The following is a 7,829-nucleotide window of genomic DNA, read 5'->3' as shown; positions in this document are numbered from 1 at the left end:
ACAGGCTCACCAGATGACATTTGCCCCCCTCACATCTTGAAAGAAGTGGGCACCAATCTCCCTGAGTGCTTACTTTCTTTACTGAATGGGTCACTTGCACAGGGCAAAGTTCCATGCAAATTGAAAAAAGCTCTCCTCGTTCCCCTCATAAAAAAGGCAGGAGCCAACCCGCTAGATCCCATCAATTACAGACCTATATCGCTGTTACCATACTGTGCCAAGCTGCTGGAGTCACATGTGTGCGAAACTATCTCCAGCTTCTTGGAAAAATCTGAATATCTGGCACCGAATCAAGCAGGATTCCGCCCTTGCCACTCCACCGAGGCGGTCATCCTCTCGGTGTTAAACACTCTGAGGCGGAATGCAGATGCAGGAACCCATCAGGCGCTTGTACTATTGGACCTTTCTGCTGCGTTCGACACGGTCGACCACACCATCTTGGTCGACCGTGTCGAGCAGGCAGGTCTTAGGGGCCCTGCACTGAGCTGGATCCGCTCTTTTATCTCGGACCGCACACAATCGGTCAGACTCGGCTCCTTCTCCGCTCCCATTATACCCACCACCTGCGGGGTACCACAGGGCTCCTCGTTATCTCCCCTTCTTTTTAATGTTTACTTACGCCCTCTCTTGCACTCCTTGCGTCATGCTAATGTAACCATCTTCAATTATGCGGATGATCTGCAGCTCATCTTCCCCCTCAACAACACTGACTCAGTGGACGTATTCCAAAGAACCATGTCCCACATACTGAGTTGGATGAGCTGCAATCATCTGAAGCTCAACCCGGGCAAGACCGAGCTGGTCCTGCCCGGACAGAGCCCACTAAGCTGGAACCCTAACTTCTGGCCCACTAACATGGGAGCCCCCCCTACTAAATCCTCCGCGGTCAAAAGCCTAGGCATTTTTATCAGCGAGGATCTCTCGCTAAAAAGACAGGTTGGAGCGGTGGTATCTTCCAGCATTTTTCAATTGAAGAAAATAAGAAAAATTGCTCGCTTTTTCTCTTCAGCAGCCCTCACACAGATTGTCCTCTCCTTGGTTCTGTCCAGGCTGGACTTCTCTAACAGTCTTTACCTCGGCCTCCAAATTGGTGAGCTTAAACGCCTCCAGCTTGTTCAGAACCAAGCTGCCAGGCTGCTGCTGAATATACCCAGGAGGCAATCCATCAGACCTGGCCTTAAGCAACTACACTGGCTGCCTGTTGAGCAACGTGTGGCCTTTAAGGCTGGGTGTATTCTGTTCCGTTCTCTGAACGACTCTGGCCCTTCTTTTATCAGAGATCTTTTTAAAAAATATTGCCCCTCCCGTCACCTTCGATCCACCTACAAATCACTTTTGACTGTGCCTCCTTTCAATAGGAAACGTCACGGAGGCGGCTGCTTCGACCATCAAGCTGCTGTACTCTGGAATTCTCTTCCTCTCCATATAAAGCAGATTGATAACATACTTAGCTTTAGGCAATCTCTGAAGACCTGGTTGTTTTCTCAAGCTTACTACTGATAGCACTGCTTGTCCTTTGACTGTCCTGTTTGGCTCCTTCTACAGCGCCATGAAGCCTCCGGGCGAACGAGCGCTTAACAAATTCCAACTAACATTGTAACATTGTAACATTGACGATACCCACAATTGAAAATATGGTGGCTCCTCCTGGTAGTCCAATATCAAGCACATTTATGCTGAAAATCAGTGACATCACATATCAAAGGCAGAATCCGAAAACAGGCCCATGCATTTGAAGCCTACAGGGTTCCGATAAGAAGCAAATAAATGTCCGGTGGGGAGATTCACTCCATCTGACATAAGAATCAGTCCTGAAGAAGGTAGACAAACAGAATACCGAAACGCCGCGTCGACCTGTGATTCTTTGTGTTTTTAAGTCATTTTTTATAAAAATGTACAACATGTGTTTTTTAAGATTGCAATAATGTATAATGATTAATTGTTTTTTGAATTGTAATAAATGTAAAACAGAGGTTTACCAAACTTATGGTGTGGGAAACATCTCTTTTTAATTGTTTTAATTGTGTTATTCATTAAATACAGCAGATTTTGATGACATAAATATAGTTGAATATATAGTCAAAAATTAGGTCCTTCTTTAAACACGTGGCATCTGTCAAAATACATCATCATTGGTACATAGAATTGACTTTTTTAGCTGAAATATACTGTTAGTATTGGTGATCGTCCCTTTGTAACTTTACCTTTCCCGCCTTATTGATGGCATGCTCATTGAATAATAAGCTCACTATAATGTGCACTCAATAGGAGTGGACACACCTTCATACCGTCCTTCTGGTGGGGACGCCCTTGTCCTTTTTGTAAACCTGTCTCAAAAGAAACATAAATCGTCGCACGCCATGGGGGATATTCCAAGAAACAAAAGGTTGGGGGGTTCTAAGTTGATAGTGATTAATAAGAGGAGACGGACCCCTTTTGGCAATAAGGGCCTCTTTATCTAAGTCAAAGCTTAGATTCCAGGAGGCCAATTTTAGGGTCAGTTTTAGTTGATAGGTAGATAAAGAAAAAAGGGTCAATTCATCCAGTTTCAGGAGTTTAACTGCTGATCTAAAGTTCTTTACAAGAATAGAGTGTTCATTTAGGGGACCAAGAAGTTCTTTTCGGATCAAATATCTTAGGGTATCCGAATCACTCTTGGCCAACCTGAAAACCCAGCGTACTACTCCAGCTAGACCCTGGACCCATGCACTGACCCAGTCTAAAGGCTGCAATAGTGCACGAAGTATTAACCGTACACAGTTTCCGTACGATTTTTCCCTCTGTGATGTTTAAAAAGCCCCAACTCCCCATTTCAAGAAGTTCTATGGTGTATAGTAAAGTAGCTGGAATTTTTGCTCTAAAAACCTCCAAAAGATGTATGAAATGCCTCTGGCCAGTAGATCTATAGAGGGTATTAAGGCCCCTCTCGTGGAACATGGTCTTCCGGATGGTATTGGTTATGTGGGCTTTCTCACTTAATGAGCTGGAAACTATTTTTCCCCAAAAAGTATAGGATTGGACAACTTCCAAACGAAGGCCCCCTAAATTCCATAAAAAGTTTCCACATTTTTTTATTTTTCTTCCAGCCATGCACATAACTTTACTCTTGGTTACGTTGATCTTTAAGTGATGGGATTCTGCAAATATATGGAGCGCTTGTAACCGATTATTCAAACCCCTGGGGGTCAAATCCAGAATTAGTATATCGACTGCGTATAGCAGGCATACTATCGTTTTGCCCCCCAGGGACTGGGCGATACCATCACTCAAGGAAAGAGATTGGGGAAGGTCAGATAGATAAAGTGAGAACAATAATGGGGCCAACAAGTACCCTTGTTTTAACCCATTGACGGTTGGAATTGCTTGGGAGAGACCCCTTTCAGCTCCCATAAGTATTCTACACCATGTATCGGAGTGAAGCTCTCGAACCAGATTTAAAAGCTCAGGAGGCATACCCAGGATCGATAGCTTTCTCCACAGCAGATGGCGATCCACCATATCAAAAGCTGTGGAGAAGTCTATAAACGCTGCGTATAGTCTCCCTCCTCGTAGCTTGATGTACTTCTCCGATAAGACATGTAGTGCAGTCAGGTTATCTAGGGTGCTATGACTTTTTCGGAACCCCGTCTGCTCAAAGGGCAAGATATTGTTCTCATCGACCCACTTATTAATTAGTTGCAGTAGGCATTTAGAAAAAACTTTACCGACCGCATCAAGGAGGGCAATCTGTAGGTAGTTTTGGGGTAAATTTCTATCGCCCTTCTTATGTAGGGGTATCAATATACTACCCTTCCAGGACGGAAGGATTACAGAGTGTAGAAAACACAGGCTAAAGACTGGAAAAATGATCTTACTCCAGATGTCACTATTCTGTTTTAGTACTGAAATAGGGAGCTCGTCAGGGCCCATTGCTCCGGATGAGCGCATACCTTTAATGGCCAGTTCTATCGTTTTTTCCGAGGGAGGGATAAGGCTGGAGTTAATCTCTTTTTCCCTATTGGGGACTATTTCCTTATCATTTTCAGCATACAGGTTAGAAATGTATTCTAGGGAGGAGCCAAGATGGCGGCCGGGACGGACGTTTGAGCTCCCGGCTCCGTGGACCGTCCGGCTTTCTCGACAATCCTGTCTGATTCTCCTGTCTCGCGCCGCACTGTTGCCGTGGATTTCCGGCACTGAAGCGACCGGCGTCCTCCGGACACCTTTGTCGGCTGTTTTGGTGGACGACTCGGTGTTCTACTCGACCTCTGACGCCTCCCCAGGTCCCCGCGAAGATGGCCGCCGCCGGACGCCGAGGGATGTGGACGGCGAGCCGGGCTGCAACACAGTGGGCGATCGCGGGGGTGTGAACGCTGCCAGCACGACTGGTATCGGACCCTGTCACCCGGGTCGGACTCCCCCTGGCGCTGACGGCGGTATGGACGACTCTGGAGCCCTCCGGCAATAGCTCTCCTTCGCCACCCCGGTAAGAAGCGACCGGACTCCATTTCGAGGAGACTCCCTGAGGTGACCCGCTGGCATCCAAGTGATCGTAGGGCGCTCTCGCCCTGGGCAGCTTCCGAGTGGCGCACGGTGCTCTTACGGGGACTGTACTTTACTGTCTCTAACCTACTCGGCTTACTGACTTGCCGTTCATTGCCCGCATCGGAGGTGACTATGGCACCTGCTTATCCTGCTGGGACGTGGACCGTCCCTAGTTTTACTGTGCCTGCGCGCCCTCCTGCCCCGGAGCTGATTGTTACGTCGAGGGAACAGTGGGAACGTGCGGATCGTTGCTTGGAACTGAGAGACCCGACCTGTGGGGATGTACTGGCCGCCCTCGTGGAGCTGAAACGGGAGATGCAGAGCACCGGCCGGGCGCTGACCCGGAGACTCGAGGGGGCACTGGTGGCAACGGGACGTTCCCGGCTGGAAGAACCCCCGCCGCCCATGTATTCACCTGGAGGCGCAACACTGTTGCAGAGCGGAGGGGCGGCGGAGCGGAGTCCTCCTGGCTACATTGTATCGCACCAACCTGCCGGCACGGATACAGCGGTAGAGACACCCGTCGGTTTGAATGCTTTGACTCTGTCTTTGCGCTACCTGTTGGGACCTGTCTTTCCGCGTTGCCCGCATGATGCTGCCCTGGCTTCACTACTTGATGGAACTTTTGTGGCATGGTCCGGCTGTGTTTGGGACCCCGCGGAGCGATACCCTTTCCTTGTCCCCTTTCCTCATGAGCGGCCATCTTGCCCCTTTGTCCTGGCTGAAGGTGACTCGCAGCAATGGACGGGCCGCACCCGCATTTGCCGGTCCGGACAGGGGTGAAGACGTACCTGGTGGCGTTTTGATTAGACTGGCTGGCGGGGACTTGGACTGACACACGTTTTGCAGTATAGGCTGAGTAGTTTTTTGGTATCCTGTGCTTTGCTACAAGTTGCTGTGCTTTCGCCTATTGTTTCCCTTTTCTGCTGGGTCGAGGACTTGTGGGGTTCTTAGGTGCTGGGTGGTACTGCATCGGGGCCACCGGGTTAACGGGGGTCCATTGACACTGTATTGTACTTGGCGCAGGTTATATGGGCGGTATGGGAGTCCAGGTGATCGATTGTTGGGTGGGCTCCTCCCCCCCCTCTCCTTTTTCCTGGGAGTAATAGGGTACTGCACTCTTCCTCTCTCCCTGGGTTCATTCGTGACTTTCTGGACCTTTTTCTCTTCTCTTCTCTTACTTCTATATTTCGGGTTCTTCTGGGGCGACAGACACGTAGCTAGGGGGGGGGGGGGTAGGCCATAGCCTCGGCATGCGTGTAGGGTGGGGGGTCCTCTTTGATACGTTTTTATTTCTATGGGCCTTCTTTTTCTTTCTCCGTTCTTTTCTTATGTCTTTTTAGGGTCAGTGGTGGGGACTGGTGTTAGATGGGTAGTGGTTGGGTGGCACATCTCGCGGCGTGTCTCTATCCTGATGTCACAGTATCGTGCCGCCATTTTAGAAGTGTTTACTGCTAGTAGTCTCTCCTGCTGGCCGTTACCCATTCATCATATGATTGTCTGTACTGTGCACTGATCCTTTTAGTTTCTGTATCTCCTTATATGCAAAATTTTTAAAAATTAACCTCACTGTCTCCTGCCACTCGGCGCACGTCGATTTATTGTAACATGGGTCGTATGCTTTTCTGTGCTGCCGTGTTACCGAGTGGACGTATCCTTTGCTACCAAGCTTCAGAAGTGTTGTGGCCGGCCGGATGGTTGTGGGCCCGTATTTGTACTGTGCAAAGAGCTTAATAAAGGTTTTCAAAAAAAAAAAGAAATGTATTCTACCCATTTCTGTTCTCCAATCGGGACGGGCAAGGATCTACGTCTATGACCACAACCTTCCCCGATCAGTGACCAGAATAACCTAGATTGGCCATTAGCTACCGCCTCCCGTAATTTAATCCACATCGAATCCTCATCTCCCTTTTTTTGCTTAATTTTTAATCTTTTCCTTCTTCTTTTTAATAGCGCGAGTCTCTGATAGCTTAAAAGGCTGTGCTTCATGTATTGCTCTCTTGTAAGTTTGCTTATTTCTACATTAAGTAACTTCTGAGAGATGGGAAGATTTTTAATGTGAGATTTCTTTGTTGGATTTTTTGCAACCAGAATTATCCTATTCATGAAGTTACAGAAGCAAATTAGTTCAGAACCCTTCCAGTTAGGCACATCAGCAACTGCAATGTCTAAATGGTGCTTAATACCCTTGATAGCTCTTGTGTTCCAGAAACATCTTCCACTATGGGCTCCAAAATTAACCAAATTACCATTCAGGGACCATTGATCTGAGAGAGGAGGATTTAAATTTAAAGAGATACTAATTATTTTATGGTCGCTGAGAGGAGTATCGGTAACCTTAAGGTCCCTGAGGAGAGTAAAAGTTGACATGTCTACTACCACATAATCTATGATAGATTCTCCCGTGGTGGCCTTGTGCGTGTAATTTGCTGGCGTATCGAAGGGAAGCCTACCGTTCACTATGACTCCATCTATTTCATATTGTTCTTTAAGAAGTAATTTCCCCCTCTTTGTTGTTTTTATGTTCCCGGGAAAGAGAGCTTGGGGTATCTGTAAGGAATTTTCTTTGTGTTTGTTACGAAAAGTTTCCAAACTAAAGTTGGAGACTTTACAATTAAAATCACCTACTATCATTATATGAGGTGAAACATCCTTTATCGGAAGTGATGTAGGCGTTTATTAATATAATTGGATTAATTTTTTAATTAACCGAGTCAAATAACGTGACTGCTTGGAATAAATTACTCGAATCTATAAAGTGGGAGAAATTCCAATGAATTTTGGAGGACAGAAGACATGCTATGCCCCCTCTAGCATGGCCTCTCCTAGAAGGACTTGCTTTGCCCTCCAACACTAAGTAATCCTTCCCTATTGGAAAATTCTCTACACACCATGTTTCTTGTAGGCATATAACACTAAAATCTGAGACGAGTAAGAGTATTAATTTTTCGGGGCAATTTCGTATTCCTGAAGCGTTCCAGGATACTATCCTGAGATCATTGTTAAAGATACGGATGCGATTGCAATTTTTGAGAGGGTTTACTAGCTAGAATCCCAGGCAGCCAATTCCATTGATGAGCTGCCTCTACGTGAGCATTTTGAAAATGGACGAGAGGGGGATTAAAATATTCACCCTGCCGCCCATTTTTTGCAATGCTAATTTTTAGATCCTCAAAATCAGCAGGTAACATCCTTTTTCCAATTCCAACCAGAGAAGACCGAGGATTACCTCTTAGTCTAATAGTCAAGGGTTGTGCCAAAAAGGGTATCACATCTATCCCTTTACACTGGAAGCATTCAGATTT

This window comes from Lissotriton vulgaris, chromosome 2_1, assembly GCF_964263255.1.
Source record: "Lissotriton vulgaris chromosome 2_1, aLisVul1.2, whole genome shotgun sequence".
In the NCBI taxonomy this organism is placed as follows: domain Eukaryota; kingdom Metazoa; phylum Chordata; class Amphibia; order Caudata; family Salamandridae; genus Lissotriton; species Lissotriton vulgaris.
The sequence above is the reverse complement of the archived record's forward strand: the minus strand, read 5'-3'. Positions refer to the sequence as shown.